Source organism: Aotus nancymaae, unplaced genomic scaffold (assembly GCF_030222135.1).
Source record: "Aotus nancymaae isolate 86718 unplaced genomic scaffold, 86718_ANA_hifiasm-v0.15.2.pri h1tg000064l_1, whole genome shotgun sequence".
Taxonomy (NCBI): domain Eukaryota; kingdom Metazoa; phylum Chordata; class Mammalia; order Primates; family Aotidae; genus Aotus; species Aotus nancymaae.
In genome coordinates this window covers 9,911,038-9,927,182 of record NW_026988479.1, presented here as the reverse complement: position 1 = coordinate 9,927,182, position 16,145 = coordinate 9,911,038, and the positions used below count along the sequence as shown (strand labels likewise).

Below are 16,145 nucleotides of genomic sequence, written 5' to 3'. Positions count from 1 at the left end.
TCTCAACTTGATGGAAAAATATCTACAGTGAGAAGCTACTCGTTTATGGCAGAAGTTTTTTAGACTTGAGAACATAAAACAAGACTGGGATAAACACAAATATTAAGTGGAATGATTTTTTCACTAATTCCCTACAGATATAAGAACTAGATTATCACTTCACTAGCTCAAATTCTAATTTCAGATGAGAAAAAAGGAGACTCTCAAAGCTCAAGCTGAGTTCCAAATATAGTACTGACTGCAACTTAGCAATTTTTTAGCATTTAGTATGTGCCAGGTAATAAGCTTACTTCTTTGCACATTATCTAATTCTCAATACAAGCCTACAGGGAACATACAATATTATATTGTAGCTCTAATTTACAGACATTAAGCATTCTTCCAGGGTCACACATCAGGAAATGGTTAAACCAAATATGATTTTTGATAACTCAACTTCAGAACCAACAATTTACAGTGCAGCACATCACGGCTTTTCAATAGCAGCACTGTCATTTGGATCAGATAATTTTGTTGTGGTTTGTCCACTGCATTGTACCATGTTTAGTAGCATCTCTGGCCTCTACCCACTAGAGGTCAGTAGCGATACTTCTCTCCCTCCCCACAAATATGTGACAACCAAAAATTTCTAGACAATGCCAAATGTTCGGGAGGGCAGCGGAGGAGGCGGTGTGATGAAAATCCACCTTTTACCATGAGAATCACTCTACTATATTAAAATGAAAACACAAGACCCAACTTAAAATACTCTTGCTTAAGTTTTTATTCACCGTTTTAGCCTCTTCCTCACCAAATATCCACAAAAATCTTTCTGACTGCAAAGTCAAATAGATTTGATTTCCAAATGGAAGAAAAGCAAATTCTAGAATTTAGTAAAGACAACCAGAACAGGCACAGTGGCTCATGCCTACAATCCCAGAACTTTGAGAGGCCGAGCTGGGCAGATCACCTGACATCAGGGGTTCAAGACCAGTCTGGCCAAATGGTAAAACCCTTTCTCTACTAAAAATACAAAAATTGACAAAAATTTTGTTTAAAAAAAAAATGTTCTGGCCAGGCACAGTGGCTCACACCTGTAATCCCAGCACTTGGCAGGCCAAGGTAGGCGGACCATGAGGTCAGGAGTTCAAGACCTGCCTGGCCAATATGGTGAAACCCCACATCTACTAAAAATACAAACATCAGCTGGGCATGGTGGCTCGAGCCTGTAGTCCCAGCTACTCGGGAGGCTGAGGCAGAAGAATGGCTTGAACCCAGGAGGCAGTGGTTGCAGTGAGCTGAGATGAGGCCACTGAACTCCGGCCTGGGCAACAGAGCAACACTCTGTCTCAAATTTAAAAAAAAAAAATGTTCGGAGTTACCAGGAGGGTAAAAATTTAAAAAAAAAAAATATATATATATACACACACACACACACACACACACACACGCACAGACACATATATACATACATACACATAGAGAGAGAGAGAGAGAGAGAGAGAGGGACATTCATAATCTGTCAGCACTCAGGATATACAGTCTTAGCTTACATTATGTTAGGCTTTTAGAGGCAAAATGCCACTATCTCTGATTCAGGTATCAGTCCACACTGAAAACAACATAACACTGGCCGGGCACAGTGGCTCACGCTTGTAATTCCAGCACTTTGGGAGGCCGAGGCAGGCAGATCACGAGGTCAAGAGTTCAAGACAACCCTGACCAACATGGTGAAACCCTGTCTCTACTAAAAATACAAAATTTAGCTAGGTGTGGTGGCGTGCGCCTGTAATCCCAGCTATTCAGGAGGCTGAGGCAGGAGAATCGCTTTTACCTGGGAGGTGGAGGTTGCAGTGAGCAAAGATCGTACCACTGTACTCCAGCCTGGGTGACAGCAAGATTCTGTCTCAGAAAAAAAACATAAAAAAAATTAGATGTGCAGCCGGGCACAGTGGCTCAAGCCTGTAATCCCAGCACTTTGGGAGGCCAAGGCCGGTGGATCACCTGATGTCAGGAATTCAAACCAGCCTGACCAACATGGAGAAACTCCATCTCTACTAAAAATTCAGAAAATTAAGGGCCGGGTGCAGTGGCTCACGCCTGTAATCCCAGCACTTTGGGAGGCCGTGGCGGGTGGATCACGAGGTCAAGAGATCGAGGCCATCCTGGTCAACATGGTGAAACCCCGTCTCTACTAAAAATACAAAAAATTAGCTGGGCATGGTGGCGCGTGCCTGTAATCCCAGCTACTCAGGAGGCTGAGGCAGGAGAATTGCCTGAACCCAGGAGGCGGAGGTTGCAGTGAGCCGAGATCGTGCCATTGCACTCCAGCCTGGGTAACAAAAGCGAAACTCCGTCCCAAAAAAAAATTCAGAAAATTAGCCAGGCGTGGTTGGCACATGCCTGTAATCCCAGCTACTTGGGAGGCAGAGGCAGGATAATCGCTTGAACCTGGGAGGCAGAGGTTGCGGTGAGCTGAGATCATACCACTGCACTCCAGCATGGGCAAAAGAGCCACTGCACTCCAGCATGGGCAACAAGAGCAAAACTCCGTCTGACATAGCTCACATTTATTGAGGGCCAACTCCATGCAAAACACTATTCTAAGAACAAATGGACAAGAGTAAAGCTATTTATTCCAATGGAAAGATAATGAGACACTGACTTGGCTGGATGTGGTAGCTCATGCCTGTAATCCCAGCACTTTGGGAGGCTAAGGCGGGTGGGTCCTTGCGGTCAGGAGTTTGAGACCAGCCTGGCCAATATGGAGAAACCCCTTCTCTACTAAAAATACAAAAATTAGCTGGGCATGGAGGCATGCACTTGTAATCCCAGCTACTCGGAAGGCTGAGGCAGCAGAATTGCTTGAACCCGGGAGGCAGAAGTTGCAGTGAGTGGAGATGATACCACTGCACTCCAGCCTGGGCAACAGAACTAGACTCTGTCTCAAAAAAAAAAGAAAAAAAATCAAAAAAAGACACTGACTTAACATTTCTAAAGTGTAGGGCTTCTACATGTTCCATATATTCCTTCCCTGTTACTGCCAAGAAATCAGTACAGTATTCTGCTTACTCAATAATTCATAAACAAGCCAAACAACAAATTAACTACAACAATTACTCATATAAATATTAACTAAAAACAGAAAGAGATGTGTTAAAGAAAATGATTTAAAAAAAAAGAAAAAAAAACAAAGAGAACTAAAACCAATCCTTTCCGACTTTCAGACCTCAATTTTATTAAGTTGGGAATCAGCACCATTAGAGCCTGTGTACATAACCATCACTATATGTTTACATGCAGAATATTTATGTTTATATAAAAAGTATTTGCAGGCCGGGCACGGTGGCTCATGTCTGTAATCCCAGCACTTTGGGAGGCTGAGGTGGGCGGATCACTTAAGGTTGGGAGTTGGAGACCAGCCTGACATGGAGAAACCCCATCTCTACTAAAAATACAAAATTAGCCGGGTGTGGTAGAACATACCTATTATCCCAGCTACTCGGGAGGTTGAGGCAGGAGAATCGCTTGAATCCGGGAGGTGGAGGTTTCGGTGAGCCAAGATCGCACCACTGCACAGCCTGGGCAACAAGAGCATAACTCTGCCCGCCCCCGCCCCCACCTCCAAACAAAAAAAGTATTTACATAACATGAGCTTAACCCTGTACTCCATAATGCCTTCCTCCCCCACACTTCAAGGCAAACTATTCTTTCTTTTTTTTTTTCCTTTTGAAATGGAGTTTCACTCGTTGCCCAGGCTGGAGTGCAATGGCATGATCTTGGCTCACTGAAACCTCCACCTCCTGAGTTCAAGCAAGTCTCCTGCCTCAGCTTCCTGAGTAGCTGGGATTACAGGCACGTGTCACCATGCCCAGCTAATTTTTGTATTTTTAGTAGAGATGGGGTTTCTCCATGTTGGTCAGGCTAGTCTCAAACTCCAGACCTCAGGTGATCCACCTGCCTGGGCCTCCCAAAGTGCTGGGATTACAGGCATGAATTACTATGACCGGCCAAAAGAGTCTTTCATTTAAAGTTGGCAAGCCACATTTCTTAAGAGCCAAAATGTATTGTGGCCGCACAGTCAAAAAAAAAAAAAAAAAAAAAAAAAAAAAGAAATCAGAATGAATACTACATTTCTAGACACTGGACTGAATGGAAGCCAAGAGTTATAGAACAGGCTGTGTAGACTAACAAAGGTTAAAGATCATCTTTTTAAATAGTTCACTGAATATACAGGAGTCAACTAAGAGATTCTATGTATTTGGACTGTGACTAAATTTGAATTTTTAAAGTATAAGCTAAAACTTGCTATCACTGAAGTTGTTTTATTGTGCTTAACTCCTGAAGTTTAACCCCTAAAATAAGCCGCTCTTTATAGAACAATTCCTTTCTCTTCTATTGAATGTAGCAGTCATTACTGCCAACATAAAGAACAGTAACTATTTTTAGCAACTTCACAAAGCATCCCTGAAGCTTTCTAAACATGGAGAAAGCTTCCTTTCAAGAAACCCAAGTTCTGTTCTCCTCCAAAGATCAAACATCACATAATTCTCAGATATTTATTTCAGGCCATTTGACTAACAATTATGTATAATCATATGCGTTTCATAATTCTAAATGAGGATCTGCAACTCACCTCAATCACTCTGAAAGTCCATACGGCAGAGGCCGATAGCCACGCACCCTGCCCCACCACAGAAAGTTTTGATAATAGGACAACACATAAATAACGGCCTCCTTTGTCTTCTTCCTACTCCTTAATTGTGCCCCACGGCGCACAAATAGGGAGTTTCCTTATTTTGAGGCGAGGCGTTTATAAGGTATTACCTGTTGTGTGCCGAAAGCGACTATTAGCGTACTGGCAATAACAAGTTTGCAGAAAATGCACGCCACCCTACAGAAAGGGTTGTGTACCCTCTATAAAGCAAAATTCATAAGCCGCTGTCCGTCCCCTGGAGTTCCGCAAGCGGAGAAGTCCATGGGCACTCCATCGCGATGCCAATCTCGAGCCGGCAGGCTTTTATTTAAAGACAGAGGGCGGACTGCGGATTCTGATCCCTCAAAGAAAAGAAAGGGGGTCTCCTACCCCCGCCGCAAGAGGAATGTACCCCAGTAATGGCACCACACCGGGGAAGAGCAGCCTACGTCCGAGGCCCCTCCTCTCGCTCCCGGCTACGCTAGGGCCCCTTAGCAGGCGCGGGTCGGAGGCCTCTTCTCCCCCGCCAGCCAGCCGCCGTTCTCGCCGCCGCCCGACTCCGCTCACGGCCGGGTGACCAGCCCGCGCGCGCCCACCTACCTCAGTCGCCTGTAGCCCGGCCCCTCGGCGCGTCCAGGGGCTTCCCAGCGGCTGGGAACCTCACGGGGGCGCCGCTCCCTCCCCAGCCCGCCGCCTCTGCACGGTGCGGGAAACGGGCCTAGGCGGAGGGGCAAGCAGGGAGAGCGGCGGCGAGGCAGATGCTGGCTCCCAGCTCCCGCCGCGGCCGTCGCGCACAGTCCTTCCCCGGACGCAGCAGGAAAAGGCCACTACCACCCGGCAGTGTGAGAGGCGGCGGGCGCGAGCTCGCGAGGGCCGCGCACGCGCGCGCACACACGCATCGCGAGACCCGATCTCCCGCCGCCGACCGGCACGCATGCTTAGGGAGGGAGCCAGGCAGGCAGGCTGCGCTTGCGCGTCGTGGCCTTAGGCCTGAACTGCTGGGGCTCCGGTGTGGACCGTCAACTGTGGCTGGGGTTGAGGGCCCCACCAAAGGAAAATTAATAACTTCCTTACTTATATTGGGTTTCACCCCAATTCTGAGATGCTGGAACTCCTACTGACCCTATTTCTTAGATACAGAACTAATAGTTAATGCAAGTCAGGGGAGTTAGGACTCTCATGTCTAGGATCGTGAGATAATGAAAAGCCTTATTTTATGGGACATCCTGATGATCCACGTGGATTACAGGCGTGAGCCACCACTCTCGGCAGGATTGTCATATTCATTATTCCATCATCACAGGAAAGGATGGAACAACAAACTACCGCTATTATGTTTTTCTTGTGAGATATCTGATATATCAGTCACTTCACACAAACTCACTTAGAAGGCATTCATTTCCTCACTCCTATCTCCTGTGAATTTCCAGATGTCAGAATGGAGAGGATCCAGAATTAGGGCAGCTACTGAAAGGAAGACACTTTATTAAGCAGTGGGAAGAGGCTAGAGGAGGGTGCTTTTCCTTTTCCCCCATGTAATAAAGGCTATTTGAGGATGGACAATTCACAGTACTGAGTTCTACCATAAGCACAGCCCTGGGCTAGGTACTCCTCTGCCAGTAGGAAAGAGAGGAGGAGCAACAACGTTTCTGGACAAACACACAAGCCAGGAGGAAAATGAAACACAACACACGAAACAGGCAAGCACATTTATTCAACCCACTGAGGGACTGGAGACAGATCAGCCGTGTGAACAGTTGATCAAACCTACCTGATGAGCACCAATAAAAACTCTGGACACAAAGCTCCGGTGGAATTCCCTGGTTGTGAAGGTAGGATATTTTTGGCAGACAGAGTTTCATAACTTGATTCTAAACATCATTCCAACTAGGTGCAAGGACTCACACCTGTAATCTTAGGACTTTGAGAGGCCAAAGCAGGGAGGCCAGGAGTTTGAGACCAGCCTGGACAATATGGAAAGATTCTGTCTCTACAAAAAATCAATTAGCTGGGTGTGGTGATGAGTACTTGTAGGGCCAGCTCCTAGGGAGGCTGAGATAGGAGGAAGGACTTCTTAAGCCCAGAAGATTGACGTTTCAGTAAGCTGTGATTGTGCCACTGCACTCCAGCATGGGCAACAGAATAAGATCCTGTCTCAAAAAAATAAAATAAAATAAAATGCAGCAGTGGCTCATGCCTGTAATCCCAGCACTTTGGGAGGCCAAGCCGGTGGATCACAAGGTCAGGATTTCAAGACCAGCCTGACCAACATGGTGAAACCCTGTCTCTACTAAAAATTAGCCAGGTGTGGTGGCACACACCTGTAATCCCAGCTACTCAGGAGGTTGAGGCAGGAGAATTGCTTAAACCTGGGAGGTAGAGGTTGCAGTGAGCCAAGATTATGCCACTGCACTCCAGCCTGGGTGACAGAGCAAGACTCCGTGTCAAAAAAATAATAATAATAATGGACTACTGTGATTAAAAAAAAATAATAAAAATAAATAAAATAAAATGCTAAAAAACAGGACTGATTATGCTAGTATTATTTACATGTAAAAGGAAAATAGCAATACAGAAAAGTTAAAATATGTACACAGATTTTAAGGCATATTAGTAGCCTATCGAAAAACAAGTTTTTTTCTAAGCAAGGTTTTTTTGTTCTTGTAGTGGAATTTGAGAATTTATCACAGCACTTCTATACCATATAATGACTATTCCAAATCTGTAACTCTAAACTTTTGTCTGAAATGACATGTGTACATAAAAACACCTAAGAAAAAGAAACTTTCGGCTGGGCATGATGACTCACCTCTGTAATCCCAGCATTTTGGGAGGCCGATGGGGGTGGATCACGAGGTCAAGAGATCAAGACCATCCTAGCCAACATGGTTAAACCCCATCTCTACTAAAAATACAAAAATTAACTGGGTGTGGTGGCACACGCCTGCAGTCCTAGCTACTCGGGAGGCTGAGGCAGGAGAATCGCTTGAACCTGGAAGGTGGAGGTTGCAGTGAGCTGAAACTGCACTACTGCACTCCAGCCTTGTGACAGAGCGAGACTGTGGCTAAAAAAAAAAAAAAAAGGAAAAAGAAACTTTCATTCTAGCAAGGTCAAGTAATTTGGAGGCCCAATGGAGGGGTAGCCAGAATAACAGAGGAAGTCAGACAATCCTAAATTTAAATGCCTTTCTGCCATTTGCCTCCCATGGTACTTTGGGCAAGTCATTGCCCCTTCAAAAGTTCCCATATGTATGAAATTAAGATAATGTCTACCTTGTAGGGCTGTGAAACTAAATAAGCTAATAAGACTATTTTAACATTCATCAGTGGCCAGGCAGAGTGACACATGTCTATAATTCCAGCACTTTGGGAGACCAAGGCGGGTGGATCACCTGAAGTCAGGAGTTCAAGACCAGCCTGGCCAACACAGTGAAACTCCATGTCTACTAAAAATACAAAAAAATTAGCCAGGCGTGGTAGTGCATGTCTGTAATCCCAGCTATTTGGGAGGCTGAGGCAGGAGAATCACTTGAACATGGGAGGTGGAGGTTGCAGTCAGCTGAGATCACGCAACTGAAATCCAGTCTGGGTGACAGAATGAGACTCTGTCTCAAAAATAAAATAAAACAAAATATACATCGATGGCCAGGCACAGTGGCTAATGCCTGTAATCCCAGCACTTTGGGAGGCCAAGGAGGGCAGATTGCTTGAGCCCAGCAGCCTCAGACCAGCCTAGGCAACATGGTGAGATCCAGTCTCTACGAAAAGTACAAAAAATTGTAGCTAGGTTTGGTGGCGGATGCCTGTACACTCAGCTACTTGGTAGGCTGAGGCGGGAGGATCGCTTGAGCCCACAGCTTGAGACCAGCCTGGGCAACATTGCGAGATCCAGTCTCTACAAAAAATACAAAAAAAGGTAGCTAGGCATGGTGGCAGGTGCCTCAAAACTCAGCTACTTGGTAGGCTGAGGCAGGAGGATCACTTGAGCCCAAGAGGCAGGTATTGCAATGAGCTAAGATCATGCCTCTGCACTCCAGCCTAGATAACCAAGACCCTGTCTCAAAAAATAAAAATAAAAAATAAAATATTCAAAACTACTTAGATGTTTATTATACTATTCTATTTTCAAACATTTACCATTTTCCATAAAAGATTTTAAGCTCATACAAGTTATATTGTTCTTGAAAATAACCAAATATAAATATTCCCATAAAATCTTGAATAAGAATTCATGGGAATAGGGCCAGGCATGGTGGCTCACACCTGTAATCTCAGCACTTTGGGAGGCTGCGGTGAGCAAATTACTTGAGGCCAGCAGTTCCAGACCAGCCTGGCCAACGTGGCAAAACCTCGTGTCTACTAAAAACAGAAAAATCAGCTGGGTGTGATGGCGCACACTTGTAATCCCAGCTACTGAGGAGGCTGAGGCACAAGAATCACTTGAACCCCAGAGGCAGAAGTTGCAGTGAGCCGAGACTGGCCACTGCACTGCATTCTAGGCAACAGTGAGACTCTGTCTCAAATCAAAAAAAAAATAGGCCGGGCACTGTGACTCATGCCTATAATCCCAGCACTTTGGGAGGCTGAGGCGGGTGGATCACGAGGTCAAGAGATTGAGACCATCCTGGTCAACATGGTGAAATACAAAAATACAAAATACTAAAAATACAAAAAAAAATTAGCTGGGTATGGTGGCACATGCCTGTAGTCCCAGCTACTCGGGAGGCTGAGGCAGGAGAATTGCTTGAACCCAGGAGGTGGAGGTCGCAGTGAGCCAAGATCACACCATTGCACTCCAGCCTGGGCAACAAGAGCGAAACTTCGTCTCAAAAAAAAAAAAAAAAAAAATTTATAGGGATAATACTCTTCTGTATTCATCATTAGAGTTAAAGGGAATAACTGCAAAGGATTTGAGTTTTGAGTTTGGATTTGAAAGTGCCAGACATGAATTGGTGGAGTAGAAGCTGTGGTGGCTACAGGAAAGACAACAGCAAGTACATTTACAATGGTGGAACCACCTTTACCCACTGAATGCTCCAGGAGGGGTTGGAAGTGGGCTTTAAATACCACTTTAGTCTGGAGATATTTCACAGAAGCAGTCCGAGCCAGGAAATATCAGCAAGAAATCTCTACCTAGCTCTCTTTAGAGGGAGATATAGCCAAACTCAAAACTCAAATCCTTTGCAAGTCTTCCTCAGTTATTCCGTTCAGCTCTAATGATGAATACTGATGAATATTTATCCCCATACATTCTTTATTGAGAGTCTCACTGTTGCCCAAGATGAAACTGCACAGTCATATCAGCTGATGACCTTACTAAAACAGCCCCAGCCATGTGGCGAACCACTAGCTAGCGGGTATTTGATCAAGAAAGAGGAACCATTTCAGGTTTACTCACCCTCTGAAACATCTACTCATTTATGCTATATGTTGACTTTAATTTTTTTTTTTTTTTTTTTTTTTTGAGACAGTCTCGCTCTGTCGCCCAGGCTGGAATGCAGTGGTGCAATCTTGGCTCAATGCAACCTCCGCCTCCCGGTTTCAAGCAGTTCTTCTCCCTCAGCCTCCTGAATAGCTGGGACTACAGGCGCATGCCGTCACACCCAGCTAATTTTTGTATTTTTAGCAGAGACAAGGTTTCACCCTTTTGCCCAGGCTGGACTTGAACTCCTAAACTCAGGCAATCCTCCCGCCTTGGCCTCCCAAAGTGCTGGGATTATAGGCATGAGCCACTGTGCCTGGTCAACTTTATTTATTTTTTTAGACGGAGTCTTGCTCTGTCACCCAGGCTGGGTCACTGGATGGTCCCTAAATCTCGGCTCACTGCAACTTCCACCTCCTGGGTTCAAGCAATTCTCCTGCCTCAGCCTCCCGAGTAGCTGGGACTATAGGTGTGCGCTACCGCGATTGGCTAATTTTTGTATTTTTAGTAGATACAAGGTTTCACCATGTTGGCCAGGCTGGCCTTGAACACCTGACCTCAGGTGATCTGCCTATCTCGGCCTCCTAAAGTGCTGGGATTACAGGCGTGAGCCACCATGCCTGGCCGACTTTAGATTCAATAGAGCAGACAAATGTTATAACCATGCAAAATAGCTCTTCAACAAAATCTAAACTATCTTCACAAAGTCATTATGAGAGAAATAATTGGTCAACTCTTTTTTTTTTTTATAGGAAATTTGCTACCCTTTAGGCAGCTCCTCTTATCATGGGCCAGGTCTAACTTCTAAAGTTTGACCTCATATTAAAGCAGTCAGCCTCCTACTAATGTCTATCCACTGTCCTAGTATTTTAGACTCAAGTTGCACAAAACTCAAGTTGCATATATTACAAACATTGTAACTAATCTCCACTATGTAAATCCTCCATATTTCTCCGGCCATCTCCTCCCACAATCTCAGGCATGCCCAATCTCGCCAAATTCAAGATTCTCCAAGATTCTTCTCTGCCATTAGGAGTGTGATGTTAGAGTTGCCATCCCGGATCCTGGATCCTGGAGTTAGAAAGATGTGAAGTAGTTGTCGGCAAAGCCTGAGTCCTGTCCTCTTGCTCTCCTCCCTAGACAGCATGAGCTTCACCACTCGCTCCATCTTCTCCACCAACTGCCGGTCCCTGGGTTCTATCCAGGTGTCCAGCTATGGTACTGGGCTGGCCAGCAGCGCTGCCAGTATCTATGCAGGTGCCCGGGACTCTGGTTCCTGGCTCTCTGTGTCCCGCTCCACCAGCTTCCAGGGCGGCATGGGGTCCGGGACCTAGTCAGGGGTCTGGCAGGAATGGGAGGCATCCAGAACAAGGAGGAGACCATGCAAAGCCTGAACGAACACCTGGCCTCCTACCTGGACAGAGTGAGAAGCCTGGAGACTGAGAATCGAAAGCCAGAGAGCAAAATCCGTTAGCACCTGGAGAAGAAGGGACCCCAGGTCAGAGACTGGAGCCATTACTTCAAGACCATTGAGTACCTGAGGGCTCAGATCTTCGGAAATACGGTGGACAATGCCCATCTTGCTGCTGATGACATTAGAATCAAGTATGAGACAGAGCTGGCCATGTGCCAGCCTGTGGAGAGCAACATCCATGGGCTCTGCAAGGTCACCCATGACACCAATGTCACTTGGCTGCAGCTGGAGACAGAGATCGAGGCTCTCAAGGAGGAGCTGCTACTCATGAAGAACCGCAAGAGGAAGTAAAAGGCCTACAAGCCCAGATTGCCAGCTCTGGGGTGACTGACTGTGGAGGTGGATGCCCCCAGATCTCAGGACCTCACCAAGATCACAGCAGACATCTGGACCCAATATGACGAGATGGCTTAGAAGAACCAAGAGGAGCTGGACAAGTACTAGGTCTCAGCAGATTGAGGAGAGCACCACGGTGTTCTCCACAGTCTGCCGAGGTTGGAGCTGCTGAGATGACGCTCACGGAGCTGAGGTGTACAGTCCAGTCCTTGGAGATCAACTGGAACTCCATGAAAAATCTGAAGGCCAGCTTGGAGGATAGCCTGAGGGAGGTAGAGGCCCACAATGCCCTGCAGACGGAGCAGCACAACGGGATCCTGCTGTACCTGGAGTCAGAGCTAGGACAGCCCCGGGTGGAGGGACAGCGACGGTCCCAGGAGTACAAGAGCCTACTGAACATCAAGGTCAAGCTGGAGGTGGAGATCGCCACCTACCACCGCCTGTGGAAGATGGCAAAGACTTCAATCTTGGTGATGCCCTAGACAGCAGCAACTCCATGCAAACCATCCAAAAGACCACCACTCACTGGATAGTAGATGGCAAAGTGGTGTCTGAAACCAACACCACCAAAGTTCTGAGACATTAAGCCAGCAGAAGCAGGGTTGGGGAGCAGAGGCCAATAAAAAGTTCAGAGGTCAAAAAAGAAAAAAAAAGAGCAGTAGAGCTTCCCTCTTAAAACACATGAGGATAATTTAGCATAGATGAGAAATAAACTTTTTTTTTTTTTTTTTTTTTTTTTGAGACAGAGTCTCACTCTGTCACCCAGGCTGGAGTGCAGTGTCATGATGTTGGCTCACTGCAACTTCCACCTCCTGGGTTCAAGCGATTCTCGTGTCTCAGCCACTCAAGTAGCTGGGACTACAGGCATGAGCAACCATGCCTGGCTTTTTGTATTTTTAGTTAGAGACGGGGTTTCGCCATGCTGACCAGGCTGGTCTTGAACTCCTGACCTCAGGTGATCTGCCCGCCTCCGCCTCCCAAAGTGCTGGGATTACAGGCATGAGCCCTGCCCAAAGAAGTAAACTTGAAAAAAAAAATCACTGAGATTTTTGTTACTACAGCAAGATCTACCTGTAGTAACTAGAAACTACAAATGTTATTTTTACCTCTGATGAAAATCTAAGAGAGAACTGCAGAAATAACATGATCCAAAAAAAATTGAGGAAATGGGCCCTTCTGCAATATAGAGGGACAGGTATAAAGAATTTAACCTTGCCCAAATAACAGTCTGGCCTTTACTGTTACCTTCTTGCAGGTAATCTCTAAACCCTTGGAATGTCATGCTTCACGGTGTTTTTGTTTGCCTGGGGCCCTAGGTCATGCCAGATAGTCTAACAATGTGATTTCGTGTGAAAGAGCTGGGTCACATGGTATCAGCTCCACCTCCTGAGGGACTAGAAACTGAAATCAGCCATATGGCTAATTAATCATGTCTACATGATGAGCGCCAGTAAGAACTCTGGATACCAAGGCTCAGATAAGCTTCTCAGACAGGCACAATGGCTTACACCTGTAATCCCAGCACTTCGGGAGGCCGAAGCAGGAGGACTGCTTGAGCCCAGTTGTTGGAGGTCAGCCTAGACAACATAGGGAGACCCTGCCTCTACCAAAAACAGAAACAAAGACAAAAAAGGCCAAGCATGGTGGCACATGCCTGTGGTCCCAGCTACTTAGGATGCAGACATGGGAGGATCATTTGAACCCAGGAGGTTGAGGCTACAGTGAGTTGTAATCACATCACTGTACTACAGCCTGAAAGACAGAGACAGATTCTGTCCCCCAAAAAAGAATAAACCAGGCACAGTTCATGCGTGAAATTCCAGCATTTTTGGAAGATAAGGTGGGAAGACCACTTGAGCTCAAGAGTTTGGGGGCTACAATAAGCCATGATCGTGACACTGCACTCCAGCCTGGACAACAGAGCAAGACCTGGACTCAAAAAATATATGAATGAATAAATAAATAAATAGGATGCTGCCAAGGCCACATCACTTACCTGTTCTATTTTTTTTTTTTTTTTTTTGAGATGTAGTTTTGCTTTGTTGCCAGGCTGGAGTGCAGTGGCGCAATCTGAACTCACTATAACCTCCGCCTCCCAGGTTGAAGCGATTCCCCTGCCTCAGCCTCCCAAGTAACTGGAGACTACAGATGCACGCCACCACGCCTGGCTAATGTTTTGTATTTTAGTAGAAATGAGGTTTCACCATGTCGGCCAGGACGGTCTCCATCTCCCGACCTCATGATCTGCCCACTTCGGCCTCCCAAAATGTCGGGATTACACGCATGAGCCACCACGTCTGGCCACTTACCTGTTCTTAAAGTTAAGTTACTCTAGGCCAGGTGTGGTGGCTCACGCCTGTAATTCTAGGACTTTGGGAGGCTGAGGCAGGCAGATCATTTAGGGTAAGGAGTTCGAGACCAGCCTTGTTCCCCACACCTCGCTAATTTTTATATTTTTTAGTAGAGACAAGGTTTCACGATGTTGGCCAGGCTGGTCTCAAACTCCTGACCTCAGGTGATCTGGCTGTGTCAGCCTTCCAAAGTGTCGGGATTACAGGCATGAGCCACCACACCTAGGCTGGAATACACTTTTAAATGTCACATTATTAGACTTATCTCCCAACATTTTTTCCACAAAAGCATACATCCTTGAAATACAATTTGAACTCAATATAACATTTTTCACTGCTTCTCCAAAAGCTTCAGCCTGGCCCCAGGTAGGCCACATCACACAGACAAATCACCAGTGAATTAGGCTTTTGAATGATAAATAGTGATTATAAAAATGTGAATAACAGGAATATTTGTCCGGATCTGGAATTTGGCTGCCTCTAAAGATCTTTCAATTGAAGGTAAAAGTGTTTTTTTTGTTTTTTTTTTTTGAGACGGAGTTTCGCTCTTGTTACCCAGGCTGGAGTGCAATGGCACAATCTCGGCTCACTGCAACCTCCGCCTACTGGGTTCAAGCAGTTCTCCTGCCTCAGCCTCCTGAGTAGCTGGGATTACAGGCACGCGCCACCATGTCCAGCTAATTTTTTGTATTTTTAGTAGAGACGGGGTTTCACCATGTTGACCAGGACTCGATCTCTTGACCTTGTGATCCACCCGCCTCGGCCTCCCAAAGTGCTGGGATTACAGGCGTGAGCCACAGCGCCCGGCCTTTTTTTTTTTTTAAATAGAGACAGGGTCTCCCTGTATTGATCAGGCTGGTCTTGAACTCCCGGGCTCAAGCAATCCTCCCACCTCAGCCTCACAAAGTGCTAGGATTACAGGTGTGAGCAACTACAGCCGGCCCAAGTGTTCTTAAGTACTTTCTTATACATAGAAAAAAATGAATCTTGCTTTCTAGATCTTAACTTATCAGTAGCAGCTGACCCTGCTAAATATACAATGTCATATCAATATAGTCCATTTAGGCTGCTATAACAAAATAACAGACTGGATGTCTTACAAAAGACAAAATTTTATTTCTCACAGTTCTGGAGGCTGGGAAGTCCAAGGTCAAAGTACTGGTCAATCTGGTGTCTGGTAGAGAGCCAGCTTTCTGGTTCACAGATAACAGTCTTTTTGCTATATTCTCACATGCACAACAGGCAAGGGAGTTCACTGCGGTCTCTTTTATAAGGGCACTAATCCCACTAGCCCTCATGACATAATCACTTCCCAAAGGCCTCCAAATACTATCAAATTGGGGATTAGGTTTCAACATAATGAATTTGAGTGGGGAGGATATAAACATTCAGTGTATAACAAAGACCATAAGAAAATCTACCCATTCACACATAATAATAATAATAATGATGCCAGCCAACATTTACTGAATGCTTACCATATGCCAGGCACTATTTGTATGTGCTTTAAATATATTTATGCTTTAAATATGTTATTTCACCTCATCCTCATAACAATCCTAAAATATAGGTATTATATCCCAATTTTATATGAAAAAATGGATAAAGCATTTAAGCAAGCCCAAGGTTGTTCAAGTAACCTCCCAATATATATGCATATTTATGATTATGTATATGAACTGTTATATCAATACTGTAGCAACATATAAAAAACTTACACAAAGTAAAATTTTAAATAAAGTATGAGATTTAAAGAGAAAAATAAGGCCAGCGCAGTGGCTCACACCTATAATCCCAGCACTTTGGGAAGCCAAGGTGGGTGGATCACCTGAGGTCAGGAGTTTGAGACCAGCCTGGCCAACATGGTAAAACCCTGTCTCTACTAAA

General features: G+C 45.5%; 1 protein-coding gene across 2 annotated transcripts in view; it reads right to left on the bottom strand.

Annotated features, from left to right (window-relative positions):
* The window catches only part of TXNDC15 (thioredoxin domain containing 15), a 55,712-nt gene extending 50,193 nt beyond the window's left edge, over positions 1-5,519 (bottom strand). Inside the window, exon 1 of one of the 2 annotated variants that reach the window (XM_012438228.2) lies at positions 5,276-5,519. The gene's annotated coding sequence lies outside the window, so the exon portion shown is untranslated. Of the gene's footprint in view, positions 1-4,806; positions 5,091-5,275 lie in introns of those variants that run through there. The other variant, XM_012438289.2, reaches the window with a different exon arrangement.
* Positions 5,520-16,145: the final 10,626 nt, after the last annotated feature.